The 22,416-nt window shown below is 40.9% G+C and overlaps 1 long non-coding RNA gene across 1 annotated transcript; it reads right to left on the bottom strand.

Annotated features, from left to right (window-relative positions):
- Window positions 1-1,783: 1,783 nt before the first annotated feature.
- On the bottom strand, window positions 1,784-11,531 carry LOC131246036 (uncharacterized). The gene is made up of 2 exons (XR_009171114.1): window positions 10,656-11,531; window positions 1,784-4,309 (listed from the first exon to the last, which is right to left on the bottom strand). It is a non-coding gene; the product is annotated as an uncharacterized LOC131246036 (long non-coding RNA).
- Window positions 11,532-22,416: the final 10,885 nt, after the last annotated feature.

Genomic DNA, 22,416 nt, shown 5'->3' with positions numbered 1-22,416 from the left:
GGTTGACTAATCAGGTTCTATCATATGATCATTTACAAGTCTTTGGATGTCGATGTTTTGTTCTTCTTCCGTCCGTCAGTCATGACAAGCTTTCACTAAAGGCGAGCGATGATTCACTTGTCCCCTTGTCCATAGGGACCTCGTGGCATACAACCGCAACGACTCTCGCTAGATAGCCACCCTTTTATCTCTTTTTACAACATCGTGGATAGACGAAAGAAGGGAAGTTAAAGAACGAGAGCCGGTCCCGGAGAACCTTCAAGAGATTGTGTTCCAGCACCCTGGTGACCTGTTCCAGAGCTGTTACCATACTCTTGATTTATTAGGAGGTTATCTAATTCTAGCAACGTGGGCTGCCATACTCTTGATTTATTAGAAGGTTATCTAATTCTAGCAATGTGGGCTGTGTCGACCACCCACGAATTGCTGCCATGAAGCCACTAAACTCTGGCCTCAATCCTCGGATGATTATCCTGTGCATTTAGGTTTCACTAATCTTAGACTGCCTAATATTTTAGGTGAAGGTTGTCCTACAAATTATTTAGAATCAAGGTTTCAATACTCAAACAATTAAAATTTTTGTAACCTTTACATATTTCGCATTTATTTCGATTATTTGGCATTGTCCTATTCACCCACTCTAGGACATCGCTAGCTCTCTATTTCAAGGATCATATGGTAAGAGGAAATTTTCCCTTCCCAGGTGGAAGAGATTATCACACGGGCATCAGTTTAGAAGGAATTTTAGAGCCGTTCACAAATAGCAACCCAAGGGTAGGTTGGATGGAGGCTACTAAGGATAGTCACCAAACGGCCGTTACATTAACCAAGTGATCTAAACTAGGCCTCCGCACCAAGTAGGAGAATGTGGATGCTTTACTTGGGTGAACGGTTGCTCAATGTGCAATACCAGACCAGAGCAATCTATTCCAACGAGTGGAAATAAAAGCCTCTTGGAGAATGCAAGCTCCAACTCCACTGAATTGCAGCTTCTTTTCCTTGGAGACGTGGTGGATGGATTCAGGAAATTATGTGCCCTTCTCTCTCTCTCTCTCTCTCTCTCTCTCGTAGATACCCTTCCTTGGTAATCTCTCTAATAAATCGAGTGTCCAAGTTGAAGCTAGTACAAACTCACAAAAACAAAAAAACCAAAAACAAAACAAAAACAAAAACAAAAAATCAGAGCACTTTTGGCTGCGTTTGGGTTTCAATTGGCCTATCACCTACTTAGATGAAAGGATGCACCAGTTGAACAGAAACCTCAACAGCACTCCGGGTTTAGGGGCACCGTGGGCCCCAACTTTGTTTGAGGGACAGGACCAGGCCGATGAACAATGCACGTATAATCAATAATCAAGTGGGCCAAAGTCACTCAAAAAGAAACACATCATAAAGATTTGAGAAATTTCCAGTTATACATGTGGTTGAAAGAGTCATGTTTCAATGATTCAAACCACCAAAAAATCAGACCCCTTGACGGCACCTCAAAAACAGTTCACTGAAAGCATGGTTTGATATACTTCCAAACACAGTTTTAGTTTCCGATTAAAAATGAAAACCGCACCATCCCTGTAAAACCCACAGTGGATGAAAATGATCTTATGCTCATGGGATATACATGCACAAATTCAGGGTGGGCCAGAACCCAAATGGTGCATTGAATGGCTGATCCCAACCATCTGAATGTTGGCGTTTCCCCATTTATACGTGCCTGTTGCCAACCATCCATTTGCAGATGGCAGGACAAATGTATGCCTCTGCATGCAAAATGTTGACACACTCATGTTCTAATCCTCCCTTACAAACATAAAGCCTGTAGAATGTTTGCTTAAGCACTGCTTCTCTCACTAAGATTAGAGAAGTTCAACCAACCAGAAAAGTGTCAGGAACCAGTGTTGAACGAAAATTACTTACATGACAAAGTAGCCCAGAAAGCTCAATGGTACAAGTAGAAAGCTATTTCATACTTGTATTACACAAGTTTGTATATAGGGTAGAAATTACTGGCTGATAACAGTGCTTATGAATGCAATTATATGGCCCATGCCTACCAGCATCTTCATCCACTCGGACCTGAAATTTAAAGCATTTATCAAAACATGAGCTCATACATCATATAGTAAGAAAACCTGAACCCCAAACAGAAAACATGGCTGACTAAAGAGGTTCAAACTAAAAAGACAAACAGATGTTGGAAAAATCAGTTTTTTCTACAATATTGACTTGTGAGTTGTGAAATAGGCAAGCAACACTGGAGCTCATACATGTTATTAAAAAAAATGATAAAAAAGAATTACTTCTTTAAGAATGAGTATACTGAAACTGGAAGCGGATTGCGTCCGGCCCCTGCTCGTCTCTAGCAAGGAACGGGCAGATCTGTGTGGGGGGCCACCGTGATGTATCTGTTTATCCATGCCGGCCATCCCTTCTCTCAAATCATTTTAAGGTATGAGCCAAAAAATGAGGCAGATTGGTCCACTTAAGCATTGAATCTACCTCATTTTTGGGCTCATACCTTAAAATGATCTGAGAGAAGGGATGGATGGTGTGGATAAACAGATACATCACAGTGGGCCCCACACAGATCTGCCTGTTCCTTGCTAGAGACAGGCGGGGACCGGACACAATCCACTTCCACTGAAATAAGCATGCCAATTCCCATATATTAGCCGTATAGTAAATGGGCCAAATCTTGGATACAAACAATGAAGAAAAAAAAATGCAAAATAGATACCGGTTGCCATATACTGTGTGAAATAATATCAGTATCAGTAAATGGGCAAAAGCCACCACAATCAGATATTTCAATAGTAACAGGCTTAAGAATATCAGAAAGAAGGGCGTAATAAACCATCTACGGTTAATGCACTTAGAACATTCACAAGACATAGCAATAATTGAAGACTTTGGCAGAATAAAGCACAAGTAAACAAGAAAACAGAATTAAATGAAATTACAGACGTAGGTATTGAGACCAAATCAACTATATAGGAGGTCATTGTCATCATTGTCTGCCTCCCAATCAGCTCCATGATTAATTGGGAGTAAATTCCTCATCCATTTCTGTCTCTAATCTTTTCGCTTGGATCTGCTCATCTCTCGCCCTCTTCATGATATTAAGTGAATCGTGTTCCGAATATGATTTCATCCACCCTACAGCTACCATTCAGAGTCCAACAGGCCCAGATTTCCAAAATAACTAATGACCAAATTTAGCTCGAGGGAATCTCCCCTAGCACATTGGGAGTCATGTATATGTGATCAGGTACTTGCATGAGAAGAGGTGAGGGGGGATCTCCGATAACCACTGGCATACGTGGATAGCAGATATTGTTGAGAGAGAGGGATGTCGATCTGCCAATGAACAGTGCCAGATTTATTTGGTCTTAACAATCAAGAAGGCCCTGTTATCAATTGTTTAGACAGGTTTCTGATTAATGCAGGCTGGGTAAGCAGTTCTTTCTCCAACCACAGGCTGACTTCGCCCCCATATGTGGACTGACTTCTGAGGACAGTTGCTGTTACAGTTCAAGGAATTTGTGGCCTGAACACCCTGAGTTCGTGAGTTCAGTTAAAAAGTGGTGGACATCTTTATTGGTTGATGGAAAAGCGAGGCAAAGGTTCATTATGGTGAAGTTTTTTTTTTTTTTTTCTTGAAAGATGAAATATTATTCAATCAAAGAACAAGCAAACAAAGCAACACCAACCAATAACAAACAAAAGAAAAGAAGTTAATCCGGAGCAAAGATGCATTTGGGGACACCACCAAAAAGAGTCTATTGTTAGGGAAGATTGAGGTTCTTAAAAACAGGGACGAAACTGATAACCAATCCTGAGAGGAGCATTTTGTTAAGGAGAGCCTGAACACAGCTCTTGACATTGTCCTTCTTGAACGAAGTCTTGCAGAGCAACTGGTAAAAGACGAACTCAAAACAGCTCTACTTTCACTATATTGCTCTAAAAGATCTGAACATGAAAGGAGACGAGCCATATTAGAGGAAACAGCTTTATACACATTACTGGCACTAAGAGAGAGAGATCCTATTAGAGGAGACCCATATCTGCAAGCACGTTCTATGTTATTTCCTGAATCTGTACACAGGCATGAACTAGAAAAGACCGACTCTTGATGGTTTGTCATTTGATAGCCTCACAGGGGGGGCCTTGGCCATGAAAGAAAGTTTCAGCATGGATCCAGAGTGTGAATGCATTCCAGGATACGACTGATTTGCCAAGATCTTCGATCGAACCAGTTAGAATTTCATTCGGGAGGGTTATGCCAGGTGTTTGAGTTCTTTTGGATGACAGTCTTGAGTGTTGGAATATTTGGTTGAATTAAATAGACTATTAAAAATCGAGAACCAAAAAAGGAAAATAAATTTTGAGAAAGAAGAACTTATTGAATGAGTCGAGGCGTGACTGAGTCACTCGGCTTGAAATCGAATTTGCTCCCCTTGGACAGTATCCCAAGTGCAACAGGTTTCCAGAGCAATCGACTTCCAGGATACAACGACTATGACCCGGTCCCAGCGGTGCACTCACTGTACACGGGCTCGAACCACTTGCAGTTTAATCCGAAAGTGCTGAGTTGACTCAGCGATGAACTCAGTAGAAAATGCTTAAAACCGAATATCAGAGAGCGTTTTATAAGAGATGAATTTTTCGTATATTTGAAACTGGAATCGGTTGTCTTTATATAGACTCCGAAGTGGTGCATAAGCACCCTTTTCAAAAGGTTAGGTCCGTTGGGTTTAAACCCAGCAGGTGCGACCGACCGGAAGGGACGCATCTCTCTGGTTTAAAACGAAAAGGCGCAAGTGCGAGTACACTCCCGCACATACAGTCCTGCGAGTACCCATACACACACCCACGCGAGTACACACACACCGCACCCGCACCCACGCCCATGCCCAGCCCAGCCCGTCCCGTCCCGTCGCGTCGCGTCGCGTCCCTCACGCGCATGCGCACGCGGACACGGACTCGGCTCGGCTCGGCACGGCACGGCACGGCTTGGCTCGGTACGCGCGCGCGCGTGTGTGGTTAATGGCATAGATTAGAGCTATTGGCATAGCCCCCCACAGGACCAAATTCACATGCCCCCTGAAAGGGGCTCAAGCCCTAGGCAAAAAGACTATCTTATATACAAGATAGTTTACTATGTCAAATCCGATGTGGGATAAAACCCACAAATCAAAAGTACTGCAACTTTTCAAAATTGGAGGGAAATTACCGAAAATTTAAAAATTTAAATTTTAATGTTATTTTAAAACAAAATACAACAATCCCCCACATGTTTTAAAATAAACCCTTTCGGATTAAAGCCTAATAGTTGTGCAATGGTGCCGGTGTCACCATAGACTTGAACCGACATTAGAGTAAGCAAGATAGGTCTACAGGAATCAGGTGACACCATAGTCTTGAACCTGAATCCTTTTAATGTAGATCGTAAGTACATGCCACTCACACAACTCTTCCTCTGCAAGTGATTCTGCGGTTCGGTGCGTTTCGGCCATACACCACTACCTGAATTTCATGAGTGCTCTAGAGAATTCGCCTAGATTCTCATAGGAAGCGGCCTCCACCTCCACACCCATATAGGTGAATTCCATCAAGTGTATGGAGCAACTGTATACACCACCAAATATATGGCTATGGATTCATTAAGAGTTCTAACAACTCATCCTTCTGCGTTGCTGCTCGCACTGTACACCATAGAAGGGGCTCATACAACTCAGTGCAATCGTTTACCTCGTGTCTTGTTGTTTACCCATTGAACCTATCTCATGGGATCTCCACTTGTATAGGTTGGGTTGCCGACACTGGCAGCTCATATATTAGGCTCAGCCCCATTCCCTTCGATGTATCATTGACTAACCTTTTAGATAGTCCTTTAGTCAGAGGATCTGCTAGATTCTTTTCTGACCTCACAAAGTTAATAAATATGACTCCATCACGCAACATATGTTTCACTATGTTGTGTCTGAGTCTAATATGCCTGCTCTTTCCATTATATATTTTACTCTTTGCTTTCGCTATAGTTGCTTGACAGTCACAATGAATAGATACGGCCGATACAGGCTTTGGCCACAATGGTATATCAGCTAAGAGATTTCTAAGCCACTCGGCTTCTGTTCCAGTCTTTTCTAAGGCAATAAACTCGGATTCCATAGTAGACCGAGCGATACATGTCTGCTTGGTAGACTTCCAAGAGACTGCTCCTCCACCTAAAGTGAAGACATATCCACTCGTGGATTTTGTCTCATCTGAATCACTAATCCAGTTAGCATCACTGTATCCTTCTAATACAGCAAGAAAACCATTATAATGCAAACTATAGGCTATACTGCCTTTTAGGTATCTCAAAATCCTAGACAAAGCATTCCAATGCTCTTTTCCAGGGTTATGTGTATATTTACTTAGCCTACCTACTATAAAAGCAATATCTAGTCTAGTGCAGTTTGTTAGATATATAAGGCTACCAATTATTCTGGAATACTCCAATTGAGACACACTATTTTCTGTATTCTTCATGAGAGTCAAACTATAATCATAAGGAGTACTGACAGGTAAACAGTCAAAATGGTTAAACTTTCTCAATATCTTCTCAATGTAATGAGATTGAGATAATATAATAACACCATTTTTTCTGGTTACTTCAATACCCAAGATTACACTAGCCTCTCCTAAGTCTTTCATGTCAAACTTAGATGATAAGAATTTCTTAGTTGTATTAACTAATTTAATATTAGTTTAAAAAATAAGCATGTCATCAACATAAAGGCATATAATAACATAATCATTTCCAGAAATTTTACTATATACACATCTATCTACATCATTTATATGATAACCATTTGATTTTAAAACACCATCAAATTTTTCATGCCATTGTTTAGGAGCCTGTTTTAAACCATATAATGATTTAATTAGTCTACATACTTTATTTTCTTTTCATGATATCTTATAACCCTTAGGTTGTTCCATATATATTTCTTCTTCTAAGTTTCCATTTAGGAAAGCTGTCTTTACGTCCATCTGGTGTACTACCAGTTTATATATGGAGGCTATCGCTATTAAGACCCTGATAGTTGTAATTCTAGTTACAGGAGAGTATGTATCAAAGTAATCTATTCCTTCTTTTTGTTTAAAGCCTTTCGCTACCAACTTAGCCTTAAACTTATCAATAGTCCCATCTGGTTTTAGTTTCTTTCTAAACACCCATTTACAACTTATTGGTTTATTTCCAGGTGGTAGGTCTACAATTTTCCAAGTGTTATTAGATATAATAGATTCTAACTCATCATTTATTGCTTCCTTCCAAAAGGTTGCATCTGGAGAGTTAATTGCTTCTATATAGGTTGTAGGATCATCTTCTACTAAGAAAGTGAAAAAATCATCTCCTAGGTTAGTTTCTCTTCTAACCTCAGTACTTTTTCTTGGTTGTATTTCTTCTACTGCTTTCTCGTAAGCATTTTCACTAGTAGACGTAATATCTGATTCATTGACTTCCTCTATTCCTATAGATTTAGATTTCATAGGAAATACGTTCTCAAAGAATTCTGCATCCCTAGCTTTTATAATTGTATTAGGATCTAGAATATTATCCTTAGTTTTTAAAACTAAAATCCTATAGGCCGCACTGTTTTGTGTGTAACCTATAAAAACACAGTCGGTCATTTTAGGACCTAACTTTCTTTTCTTAATTTCAGGTAATCCTACTTTAGCAAGACACCCCCACACTTTAATATATTTGTAACTAGGAACATGATTCTTCCAAAGTTCATATGGTGTTTGTTCAGAAGATTTAGAAGGAATCCTATTTAGAATATAACAAGCAGATAGAATTGCTTCTCTCCACATATTTGAGGGTAAGCCTGAACTATTTAACATAGCATTCATCATCTCTTTTAGAGTTCTATTCTTACGTTCTGCTATGCCATTCTGTTCTGGTGTATAAGGAGCTGTAGTTTCGTGAATTATTCCATTCTTTTCACATAATTCTCTAAATTGAGAAGATTCATATTCACCTCCTCTATCTGTTCTAAGTCTTTTAATTTTTATATTTAACTGATTTTCAACTTCAATTTTATATTTATAAAAAGCATCTAAAGCTTCGTCTTTGTTCCTTAACAGATAAGACTCTAGTGAACCTAGAGTAATCATCTACAAAAGTTATGTAATATCTTTTTCCACCTCTAGACATGTGATTTCTAAAATCACCTAAGTCACTGTGTATTAACTCTAATAGAACAGATGATCTTTCTATTTGTTTAAAGGGTTTTCTAATGAATTTTGATTCGACACATGTTTCACATTTGTCAAATTCTTCATTAGATATATTAGGTAATAAACCTAATCTTTTCATTTTCTTCAAAGATGCTATATTCACATGACCTAATCTACTATGCCATAGATAAAAAGGTTCAACGATATAAACAGAACTGAATGTCTTCTTATTATTATCATTGGATACATTTATAATGAATAAACCATCGCTACAGTACCCCTTACCAACAAAGGTTCCATTCTTAGTCATTACAAGCTTATCTGAATCAAATACTAACTTAATACCAGCCTTATTGAGGAGTAAACCAGAGACCAAGTTTCTTCTAATATCGGGCACATGTAGGACATCATTCAACATCAGAGTCTTTCCAGAAGTGAGTTTCAGAAGTACTTTCCCTTTCCCTACAACAGGAGACGTTCTAGCATTACCCATGAACACCTGTTCATCATCTCCTGATACTTGGTAGGAGGTAAACATGCTACGATCCTTGCACACGTGCCTAGTTGCAACAGTGTCTAGTATCCACTCCAAGTTGTTTACAAGGAAGATTTCTGACACCACAGCTACTATCATGTCAGACTCATTGCCTGTTTCTGTAAGATTAGCTTGCAGCTTATCTTTATTTTTCTTAAGCCTGCAGGTTTTGACATGATGCCCAGGCTTTCCACAGTTGTAGCAGTTTTCCTTTTTCTTGAATTGATTGTTTGCATTCTTCTTTTTGAGCCTGCATTCATTTGCATAATGTCCAAGTTTGCCACAGTTATGACAGTTGCCCTTTTTCTTATTATTTGCCCGACTTGATTCCACAAGATTCGTCTTTGAATCTATCTCATTTTTATTTTCTTTTTGGTCCCTGATTCTATTGGCCTCCTCTATTCGTATGTGTACGATAGTGGTTTCCAAAGAAATACCGTTCTTTTTATGTTTCATTCTATTCTTATATTCTTTCCAGGAGGGTGGTAACTTTTCTATTAGTGCTCCTGAAAGAAACACTTCATCCAACTTAATTCCTTCTGTCGATAGTTCATGAACTAGACTTTGAAAATCGTGAATCTGATTTGTGACAGGTATATCGTCTGTCATTTCATAATGAAGGAAATTAGCAATTGCATGTTTCTTAGCGCCTGCATCTTCTAATATGTATTTCTTTTCCAAAGCAGTCCATATGTCTTTAGTAGACACGTAAGAAGCATACACGTCATATAGTTCGTTGGATAAAGAGTTTAGAATATAATTTTTATAATTATTTTCATCTGTTACTTCAGTTTGATTTGCTGGATCTATAGTAAATGATTCAGATAAAATGTATGAAACTTTCAGGGTGGTCAGAGCGAACATCAGTTTCTGTTTCCACCGTTTAAATGATTGTCCAGCGAACGGTTCGATTTTGGCTAACTCAGTAGAAGCATTTACTGTTACTGTAGCCATAGTGTATGTAATTCAACAATTCGATTTCAAGATTGTTGGAATATTTGGTTGAATTAAATAGACTATTAAAAATCGAGAACCAAAAAAGGAAAATAAATTTTGAGAAAGAAGAACTTATTGAATGAGTCGAGGCGTGACTGAGTCACTCGGCTTGAAATCGAATTTGCTCCCCTTGGACAGCGTCCCAAGTGCAACAGGTTTCCAGAGCAATCGACCTCCAGGATACAACGACTATGACCCGGTCCCAGCGGTGCACTCACTGTACACGGGCTCGAACCACTTGCAGTTTAATCCGAAAGTGCTGAGTTGACTCAGCGATGAACTCAGTAGAAAATGCTTAAAACCGAATATCAGAGAGCGTTTTATAAGAGATGAATTTTTCTTATATTTGAAACTGGAATCGGTTGTCTTTATATAGACTTCGAAGTGGTGCATAAGCACCCTTTTCAAAAGGTTAGGTCCATTGGGTTTAAACCCAACAGGTGCGACCAACCGGAAGGGACGCATCTCTCTGGTTTAAAATGAAAAGGCGCAAGTGCGAGTACACTCCCGCACATACAGTCCTGCGAGTACCCATACACACACCGCACCCGCACCCACGCCCATGCCCAGCCCAGCCCGTCCCATCCCGTCGCGTCGCGTCGCGTCGCGCACGTGGACACGGACTCGGACTCGGCTCGGCACGCGCGCGTGTGTGTGGTTAATGGCATAGATTAGAGCTATTGACATAGCCCCCCACAGGACCAAATTCACATGCCCCCTGAAAGGGGCTCAAGCCCTAGGCAAAAAGACTATCTTATATACTAGATAGTTTACTATGTCAAATCCGATGTGGGATAAAACCCACAAATCAAAAGTACTGCAACTTTTCAAAATTGGAGGGAAATTACCGAAAATTTGAAAATTCAAATTTTAATGTTATTTTAAAACAAAATACAACATTGAGTAGTGACAAAAATGCCTTTTTCTTTTCTTTTCTTTTCTTTTTCTTAATCCTCTAGGGTGTGAAAGGGGTCCAAGACTTCCAACCTAATCAGTCTTTCTGAAGTTCTTTATTTCATCATCTAGCCAGTGCGAAGTGCTTTGTAGCAGGGTACAACATCCCCAAGGAATTGGCAGATGCCTATGAATGCACTAGTGAGTATCATAGGAGTAACAGGGACTTCTTGCTCAAGATTGATGTAGAAAAGGCATATGACTTCATGGAGTTGGACTTCCTCAACAATTTTTTCTTTGTACCAGCCTGCACCTACAACAGTGGATGTGTACCAAGAGATAAGGGCGGAAGAAGGAAAGAGCGGAAGAAGCAGACAAACAAATGCTTGATCATGATAGCATACAGGTTTTTTTAAAACAAAGCAAACAGAAACGAACACCTGTGCTTGATGCCATACAGATTTTTTTTTTTCTTTAAATGAAGCACACAGAAACGAACACATGTACCTACAACTGCACAGGTTTTTTAACAAAGATGGCGTCGTGGCGAGGCCTATCCATTTTCACATCCATGCATACACATTCATATCATCAGCAGGGGCATTATGAAAGGCTTGGATCTACAAAATGCTCGCTCCCAAAGATTAAGACTGAAACTTCAAATGAGTGTCCTGATTTTTGCAACACTCCAATGGTCAAGCCAATGGTTTAGGGCACCATGGACCACACCATATCAAGAGTGATCAAGCCATCGGCGACAAACACAAGTTTCGGGCAATGTTGTCAAATGGCATAAATGATCCTGTGCGACCCAAGGGGTTTGTGCGCTTACGCAATCGCATAATCGCATATGCGATGGCACAGCCCCCCAAACATTTTTTTATGAAAAAAATATATATATTAAAGAGAGAGAGAGAGAGAGAGAGAGAGAGAGAGAGAGAAATTCAAGGAAGAATATAATATATATATATATATATATATATATATATATATATATATATATATATATATATATATATATAAAGAAAAATCATGGAAAATTTATGTAAAAAGACTGCAAGTGTAGGAAATTGTTTTTTACAGTTTTATTAGACTATGACACTATAACAAGTCAACTAGAAAAATTATGGAAAATTTATGTAAAAAGACTGCAAGTGTAGGAAATTGTTTTTTACAGTTTTATTAGACTATGACACTATAACAAGTCAACTAACAAGTAACAACTACTCAAATAAATGCATATACTAAAAAATGTGAAATTAAAAAAAGAAAAAACAACAACGTATAAATTTTATTAAGAGAAATTTGCGACTGTACGACCCATTTATGGCCCGTTTACGAGACCAAGCCCACCTTATTTTACTGTGCTAAAATAAGCCCCAGCTGTACAGATGACTTGCCAAAGGTCGAAAATGCCCCTGCTTTTTCCTTCAAGCGGATCGGTGGTGCTCAAAGACGAGCGCTGACACTCCTTGAACTCCGAGTTGTACGAGCGGTTCAAAAGATATCAAAGTTACATGGGCCCCACAGTTACGTATTTATTATATCCACAACGTTCATCCATATTTCGAGATCATTTGGGAGCATTATCAAAAAAAAAATAATCAGAGATCATTCGGGAACATTATCAAAAAAAAAAAAAAATCATATCCAAAGATCAACTGGACCACACCACAAAGAGCAACGGGAAAATTGATTTTCACCATTAAAAATTTTGTAGGGCCCACCATAACATTTATTTTCCATCCAATCTATTCATAAGGTCACAAAGACCTGGATGAAGAGGAAAAACAAATTTCATAACAATCCAAAACTTCTGTGACCCCTAAAAGGGTTTCAATGATAGACGGTCAATCCTCCACAGCCTTTTACAGTGTGGTCCACTTGATAGCTAGATCGGTCTTATTTTTCATCTCAATCCTTAATATGAGTTCGTCGAATATATGGACGGTTTGGATATAACACATACCTCATAATAGGACCCACAAAAAGCGGTGGGGATTACAACAGTAAAAAATAAAATAATAATAAATAAATAGGCCGGGAACTTATGGCTACGATGTTTTCTATAGCTACAGATTAAAACCGTAGCCATATCCGTAGCCACTGCCATTTTGACGTCCTTTTATATGTATCGAATGTCTTTCGATATGTATCGAAGGTCTTTCGATTAATCAAAAAAGGTCTAGAACTGTCCAGCAAGTTTGCCTAAAAAATCCTGCAATTTTCGATACATATCGAAGACTCTTCGATATGTATCGAAGGTGATATGGCCAATAGCTATGGATTATAACCGTAGCCATAATTGTAGTCTGTGCTAGTTTATGAAATTTTTATTATTTTATTATTTTTTATTTTTTTACTTGGATAAATTTATTCTACCTACAATTTTCTCTAGTACATATTTATATAAATATGTATATATAAGTATATAAAAAAAATTTTCTCTCTTTTTTTCATTTATTTCTTTATTCATTTAACAAGAATATCTCCTAAACCAAAATTAGTTACTTGACATACCCTATATGATTTTGGGGTAGGAGAAGCTACTTTAGCCAACCAACCTAGTTATTTTTTAAGATTCCATTAGATCTATGGTTGAAAATTGTAAGACCCGTATCCTAGTCCGTACTGTTCCAACGAATCCTGCGATCCTTCTCATCGAATTCCGGCAACCTTCGACCAATAATCGACATTTGTGCGTGACCGTAAGTTGAATCCTGTAGATTTGAGTCGGCTTAATCCGAGACTTGTATCATTGCGACCGCACCATCGCCGCGGTTCCAACGCCGTGACTCACGTACCGATGCGATACCCTGGCCAGAAGATGTGGGCCAGCGTTTATTTCGAAGAAAACGCCGTGCGTTTGCAATCCCAAGAGAATCTCTACAACATGTTAAATCAATTCCATCCATCACCTCATGTCAAGTAAAAGAGCACTCACACTTTCTTTCTCCACAAGTTAAGCAACCACCAAGTCAACTCTCTCTCACCCTCTCTCTTACACACCCATATATGTCAAGTACATCATCACCTCACCCATCACTCACATCCATCACTCTCTCCTTACAACTCTCTCTCCCTCATTTCTCAAGCAACAAATCCCAAGCAAAAGAGGTGCTCACGTCCAAGCTCTTCCATATGAGAGAAAAGTGATTTTTGGTGGCCCACTTTCCCATCCCTTTAACCTTCATCCTAGCCATTCAAACCTCATCTTTCACCGTTAAAGTGAAGCACAAGGAGACCGGCGTTCCAACGGACCGAGAAGATCGACAGTGGGTGCCTTATAGGATAGGTTTTTGTGTTTTTATGATGGGCTAAGTGAGGCTTACCGATTGATGGTATGGATCTCATTTTGGACCTTAGGTGTGGCCGATGGCCCACCTTGATGCTCATGATCATTCCGTGATAGGGCTATTCTCCATGGACCCCATCATGATGTTTATTTTTCTTGCATAAAAAGAGGTCATCTAGACCGTCCATTTTGGGTGGAGAAGGGATCTCCACCGTTGATCCTTGATTTGATGGGCCCAGGTGTAATGGGACCCACTTGATGTATGATTTCTTGCAAGGGAGGGCTCATAGTGGCGGAGCTCTCCATCACACGTGTCCCTCTTTCTCTCTTTCTCTCTCCTTCTCTTTTTATTTATTTATTTTTGTGTGATGATATGGCCGTGTGGCCCACTTGGATGGACCCCACCATGAAGCATGTATTGAATTCAAGTCATTTGTAGGTGAGGCCCGCTTTATATATACTGTATCCACACTATCCATCATTTGGTGGCCCACCTGAGTAGGGCCCACCTTATATATATTTGTTGTGCCAATCCGTCCGGCGTCTCTGGACGCTGGACGCTGGACGTTAACTGTAAAAAAAATGAAGAAGAGAGATTCTTTTTAGATTTTGGGGTGGGCCACCCATTCAGGCCCCACCTTGATGTCTATTTTTAATCCAAGCCGTCCATCCCCTCTCCTACATCATTTTAGGCGTTGAACCGAACAATGGAGTCAATCCGAGGTTCTGGCGGGCCATACCTTTGAAAATAGTGAATTTCACTGTTTAAATTCACTTTAATTTTTTTTATGCGCCGAAAAATATTGGTTATTGGACTCGTTTTGACGGTCTTGAGCCATAGAGTGCAATGGACGGACTGGATTCAGCTGATGAGGGCCCCATATATGAAAAACTGTGGAAAAACTCATTTCCAAAAAATAAAAATGAAATAAACCAATAGCAGCTGCTGCTGCTGTGTCAGGCGCTGACAGCGCGCCAGGCGGGCGGGCGGACAGCAGTGACCCATGGCGCCTGTTGTGGGCCCACCATGATGTATATTTGCCATCCAACCCGTTCATATGGTGGAATACCTCCATCAGTGGGCCCCCTCCAAATTTTAGCCACATCCAAGACTCAGGTGGCCCACATCATAGGAAATAGTGGTGATTGTACGTCTGCCCTTGAAACCCATTTTTGGGTCCACAGAAATTTTGGATCAAGATGAAATTTGTTTTTACACTTCATCCATGTCTGCGTGACCTTATGAATGGATTGGATGGCTTATAAACATTGTGGTGGACCCCACATGGGACCCACAGTGATGTATGTATTTATCCCCCACTGTCCACAGGGACGGTGGAACCCACCGTGAGGTATGTGTTCTACCCACGCCTGCCCCTCCCCCTGACTCAGGTGTGGCACCAGTAGGCCCATCTTGATGTTTGTGTTAAATCTAACCATCCTTCCATCCGATGGGCCATACGTGTGGACCTTACCAAGAGGTATGTGACCCACCATGATGCATTTGCGGCATCCAAACTGTCAATCCATTTCTAAAGCTCATTTTTTTTGAGCATGAGCTAAAGATTAAGTCAGATCCATAGTTCAAGTGGACCCCACTATTTAAGGTAGTGGTCAATGACGTCCACTGTTCAAAATTTCTAAGGGGCCATAGGAGTTTCCTATTAAGCTGATAGTTATTTTCCCTTTATCTATCACTATGTTAATTTATGAATAGGTGGGATGGGAAACATATGTTATGGTGGGCCTTAGGAATTTTAATAATGGAAATCATTATCACCACTTATATTTGGCGCGGCCCATTTGATATACATGGGGCCCAATTGGTGTGGCCCATCTAATGTACATAAGGCCCATGTTATTAGGCCCATTCAATGTATTTGTGGCTGTTGTTGAGGCCCACCCTGATATGAATGTAAGGCCCATGTTATAAGGCCCATTTTGATGTATTCAAGGCCCAGGGGTTATGGCCCATTGTAATGCACAAGGCCCATTGATGCGACCCAGTTGATTTATATAAGGCCCATGTGAGGCGGCCCATTTGATGTATCTAAGGCCTATGGGTCGAGGCCCAATAAGATGTATATAGGTCCATTGCAATGTGTGATTCCTTATGGTTTGTGTAATGATATTTTATGGCGGGCCATGCCTTGGGAGCAATGTTGGTTTGACGTCCACGTTGTAAGAATAATGTTGGTTAAATGTCCGCATTATAACTCTCCCTAGGGCCCATTGGTAGGCCCATACTTGTTGATGGTTCACCACTTTGTAACATGCTTAGTATATCTCCATGATTCATGCCCATACGCATCATATGTATGCTTGATATGAGGAATGTTTGATCATTGCATAAGCCGTTGGGCTAAGACATTTACGGGACTCCTTATGAGATGGAGTGCCCCACATGAGCGCGTGGTACGTGCGAGATTGCTGCATGACTGACAGTGTGACTCATGCATTTCGCATTGTGTGTCGTGATTCACTGCACGCCCTAGCGACATCAGGGCCATGGCTCCACAGACACATCGTGGATGGCCATATCGGATATCAAAAATGCTTGGTTCTAGCACTGTGGGCACTTAGGATGTCCTTTGGTGAAAGTCGCAGAACCTTTTTTGTACCAGGAGATGCTCCAACGTTTAGACCGAGTGGATACAAGAGTGCCTGAGTGCCGAATTCCAGTAGGCTGCGTTTCCCACTATGTCATGGTCGGTTGGAAGGGGGTGTGGCCTTATTCGCCCGAGTGAGGAGGCTATAAGCTAGGCTGAGTTTGACCAGCTCGCAAATGAGTCTGCTATCGACGAGCTGGGTAGGTATTGACAGACTACTGGTCAGGCAGATAGTGTGGTCTCTTCCACTTGCTTGACTGTGCAGCTAGGGAGGAGGCAGTCAGTGTGAGGTGTATTCGACCCTGGTGATATCCAGAGAGGAACTGTACTGATATATGTACTTGATGAGGACTAGCATGCTTATTTTCAATATCGCATATGATATTTGGCTACATAGGCCTCGCATCGTATGGCCTTGGTATGGCCGGTAGCATTCATGCCTTGCATTATATAGCCTTGGTACAACTGATAGCATTTATGGACTTACAGCATCTTTCCGCATTACTCTGATATTATATGCTTGACACTTATCTTGCGCACACACTTACACCACCCTCTAAGCTTTTGTAAGCTTATGCACGACCGTTGTGTGCAGGTAGCGTTGGACAGTAGCAGCGCTGAGGCAGAAGTGCACATCAGTTTATTTTGGAGCTTTTTGATCACCTTGTATTTCCCTTCCCACTTTGTACTTAAAGTTTTTGATATAGTGGATATGTGGTGATGTTGTTTTGGTGACTTGGTTATGCTTGTGGTTATGCTCCATTACAAAAAAAAAATTATACTGAAAATCCTCCTTGTAGGATCCCAGGATCGGAATCTGGCATGTGAGTGCCGGGATCCGAGAATGGGGCACTACGGAGGATGTCGGCGCCGGATTCAGTGATCGAGCATTTTTTGGATCCCGTTTTCCGAGTTTGGGGCGTGACAAAATTCCATTTCATTCACTTCGCAGTCAATTTCAATCAGTTCGCGGTCAATTTCATTCATTTTATTTACTTCGCGATCAATTCCATGCATTTCATGGTCAATCCTAGCGATTCCGTGTTGATTCACGGTCATTTCGAGGCATTTCACGGTCAATTCCCTTCACTTCACGGTCATTTGCATGCATTTCACGGTCAATTCGCTTCAATTCATGATCATTCCCATGCATTTCACGGTCATCCCAAACTATTCCGTGTTGATTCACGGTCATTTCGAGGCATTTCACGGTCAATTCCCTTCAGTTCACGATCATTTGCATGCATTTCACGGTCAATTCGCTTTAATTCATGATCATTCTCATGCATTTCACGGTCATCCCAAACTATTCGTGTTGATTCACGCTCATTTCAAGGCATTTCACGGTCAATTCCCTTCACTTCACGGTCATTTGCATGCATTTCACGGTCAATTCGCTTCAATTCATGATCATTCCCATGCATTTCACGGTCATCCCAAACTATTTCGTGTTGATTCACGGTCATTTTGAGGCATTTCACGGTCAATTCCCTTCAGTTCACGATCATTTGCATGCATTTCACGGTCAATTCGCTTCAATTCATGATCATTCCCATGCATTTCACGGTCATCCCAAACTATTCCGTGTTGATTCACGGTCATTTCGAGGCATTTCACAGTTAATTCCTTTCACTTCACGGTCATTTGCATGCATTTCACAGTCAATTCGCTTCAATTCATGATCATTCAAAAGCATTTCACGGTCATCCCAAACTATTCCGTGTTGATTCACGGTCATTTCGAGGCATTTCACGGTCAATTCCCTTCACTTCACGGTCATTTGCATGCATTTCACTGTCAATTTGCTTCAATTCATGATCATTCTTATGCATTTCACGGTCATCCCAAACTATTCCGTGTTGATTCACGGTCATTTCGAGGCATGTCACGGTTAATTCCTTTCACTTCAAGGTCATTTACATGCATTTCACGGTCAATTTGCTTTAATTCATGATCATTCCCATGCATTTCACGGTCATCCCAAACTATTCCGTGTTGATTCACGGTCATTTCGAGGCACTTCACGGTCAATTCCCTTCACTTCACGGTCATTTGCATGCATTTCACGGTCAATTCCCTTCACTTCACGGTCATTTGCATGCATTTCCTATACTAGGCAACGGTTGGGATCCTTTCCCATTTGATGTATTGAATGATGCACTCTCTCGCCCATTGACATCTCCTGCACCCCCATCTATTTGTAAACTGGGCTCCTTGCTAGCAGATGGTAGGGAACCTCCGCCATTGGAATCATTCACTAGAAGATGATGGCGGCCCTTTATCTATGAATCCATGGAGTAACATACCCTCCAGTGCATTACTATTTCCTTCTGCCCCTTCATGTAAATCAAGACCCTTGATTGGTGGATGATGGCTTCCCTCCGCTTCAAATACTTTTCAAGATGATGATAGCGGTTCGTTCTCTATCGACCCATGGAATAACACACCCTCTAAATCACTATCATCTCATTCTCCCCCTTCATGCAAACAGATATTCTCAATTTTAAGATGGTGGCCCACCTCCTTCACTTCAGATCCTCCACCAGATGATGAAACTGACCCTCTCTCTATTGACTCATCAAATGACATATCCTCGCGTTTGTCATCACCTCCTACCCCTTGTTCATGCAGATTAATCCTTTCGATCGGTGGATGGTGGTCCACCTCCACTTCAAATCCTTCACTTAATGATTTCTCTATTGACCGATGCAATATCACATCCTCCAGTCCATTCTCATATCCTTCTTCGAGCACTTCGATCAATAGAGATTCTTTATCAGATGATGATGGACAGTCATTCTCAATTAACCCATACAACAACACACTCTTGATTCCATCACCATCTCCTTCCCCTTCTTCATTTAAATCAAGCTTCTCGATTAGCGAATGGTGGCCCACCTCCTCCACTTGAAACCCTTCCCCAGTCAATGAGATGTTGGTTGCAGTAAAAATGTCTATAACAAGACCAGGAGTCAGGATCATCGTAGACGAGACATTTGCAGAAAGAACCGATGGAATTGTCATCTAGAATTCAAGAGCATGGTGAAAATTATAGATCGCTGCATAAATGAACTATAAATAAAGACTATAAAACTGCTACAGAGAAAAGTCATTCCCATATTCATTGACAAACCACCTTGGGTGGTGTCGAAACTTGAGTGAAACCACTAGGCAGACACAGTTCCACTTTTTGGCTGACGGCATAGAGAATTCCTAACATGAATAGGGTAAGATCAGACCTGTTGGTGCTCCTGGGATAGACGTTTGTGCAAAACATTGCGTGAAGTGTGCAGACATGTGGGTGGTATCTCAATATATCGAAAGAGGGCAACGGTCGGGCAAAGGTTTTATGGCTTTTCAAATCTTTTACAACTGAGTCTACTTCGATATATATATCGATAAGTTCTTCGACATATCGAATATTAATCAATAATATTGAAAAATCGCTTTCAATGAGCATTCATCTCTGGACAGTTTTTGGTGTTATTCGATATATCGTAAACCATTCGATACATATGGATGTACAAATCGAAGTTTAATCGATATATCGAAGATTTGATAAATCGACGGAGTGTCGATATTATTGATAATTCGTTTCAGAAGAGCAGTGTGTCTCTGGACAATTGAGGAACATTTTTGATATATCGTAATTTAGTCGATATATCATCAGTTCGATATATCGAACTCTAATTGATATTATCGATAATTCCTTTTAGAAACGCATTTTGTCTCTGAACATATTCTAACCATTTTCGATAAATCGAAATATACTCGATATATCGACACATGATATCGATTGATAGGCGATGTATCAAACCGTTGTAACGATGACTTAGTTAAATATCATCGACTAGAGTTCGATGTTATCGACAACTTAAGCTCGATGTCATCGATTAGACTTCAATAACATCGAAGCGTACTTTTATTTTTTCCTTACAAAAATTTAGTGAAATCTGTTTTTATAATCGAGTGTCTTTCGATTGATATCGAAATTTCCTCAGTCGATTGATCGAAACTATATCGATATAATCGAAAAATTGTTTTAAAGCATCATTTTGTCTCTGGATAGTTTTGGACTAATTTTGATATATCGTCTGACATTTGATATATCGAAATGCAGCAACTGTCGACATATCAAGATGACTGAACAAAACATAGTTTTTGGGAAAGGAAATGCTTAGCTGAAACTAGAATTCCGTGAAGTGAAGGGGCATTACCGTGAAATGCATGGAAATGATCGTGAAGTGAAGGCGATTGGACCGTGAAATGCGCCGAAATGACCGTGAAGTGAAGGGGCATGACCGTGAAATGCACCGAAAGGACCGTGAATTAACATGAAATATGCGGGAATGACTGTGATATTCATGGAAATGACCGTAAAGTGAAGCGATTGGACTGCGAAATGCGCGGAAATGACCGTGAAGTGAAGGCGATTGGACCGTGAAATGCGCCAAAATGACCGTGAAGTGAAGGGGTATGACCATGAAATACGCCGAAATGACTCACGGTCATTCCCGCCTATTCCGTGTTGATTCACGGTCATTTCGACGCATTTCACGGTCATGCCCCTTCACTTCACGGTCATTTCCGTGCATTTCACGGTCAATTCGCTTCACTTCACGGTCATTTCCATGCATTTCACGGTCATTCCCGCATATTCCGTGTTGATTCACGGTCATTTCGACTCATTTCACGGTGAAGTGTAGCGATTGGACCGTGAAATGCTCGAAATGACCGTGAAGTGAAGGGGCATGACCGTGAAATGCGCCGAAATGACCGTGAATCAACATGGAATAGGCGGGAATGACCGTGATATGCATGGAAATGACCGTGAAGTGAGGCAATTGGACCGTGAAATGCGCGGAAATGACCGTGAAGTGAAGGGGCATGACCGTGAAATGCGCCGAAATGACCGTGAATCAACACGGAATAGGCGGGAATGACCGTGATTTTCATGCATATCACGGTCATTCCCGCCTATTCCGTGTTGATTCACGGTCATTTCGACGCATTTCACAGTCATGCCCCTTCACTTCACGGTCATTTCCGCGCATTTCACGGTCAATTTGCTTCACTTCACGGTCATTTCCATGCATTTCACGGTCATTCCCGCATATTCCGTGTTGATTCACGGTCATTTCGACGCATTTCATGGTGAAGTGTAGCAATTGGACCGTGAAATACACGGAAATGACCGTGAAGTGAAGGGGCATGACCGTGAAATGCGCCGAAATGACCGTGAATCAATACGGAATAGGCGGGAATGACCGTGATATGCATGGAAATGACCGTGAAGTGAGGCGATTGGACCGTGAAATGCGCGAAAATGACCGTGAAGTGAAGGGGCATGACCGTGAAATGCGCCGAAATGACCGTGAATCAACACGGAATAGGCGGGAATGACCGTGATTTCCATGCATATCACAATCATTCCCGCATATTCCGTGTTGATTCACGGTCATTTCGACGCATTTCACGGTCATGCCCCTTCACATCACGGTCATTTCTGCGCATTTCACGGTCAATTCACTTCACTTCACAGTCATTTCCATGCATTTCATGGTCATTCCCGCCTATTCCGTGTTGATTCATGGTCATTTCGAAGCATTTCATGGAGAAGCGTAGCAATTGGACCGTGAAATGCGCGGAAATGACCGTGAAGTGAAGGGGCATGACCGTGAAATACGCCAAAATGACCGTGAATCAACACGGAATAGGCGGGAATGACCGTGAAGTGAAGCGAATTGACTGTGAAATGCACGGAAATGACCGTGAAGTAAATGACATGAATGAAATTGACCACGAACTGATTGAAATTGATGGCAAAGTAAATGAAATGGATTTTCGACCATCGACCTGAT

This window comes from Magnolia sinica, chromosome 5 (assembly GCF_029962835.1).
Source record: "Magnolia sinica isolate HGM2019 chromosome 5, MsV1, whole genome shotgun sequence".
In the NCBI taxonomy this organism is placed as follows: domain Eukaryota; kingdom Viridiplantae; phylum Streptophyta; class Magnoliopsida; order Magnoliales; family Magnoliaceae; genus Magnolia; species Magnolia sinica.
This window is presented reverse-complemented; position numbering and strand designations above follow the sequence as displayed.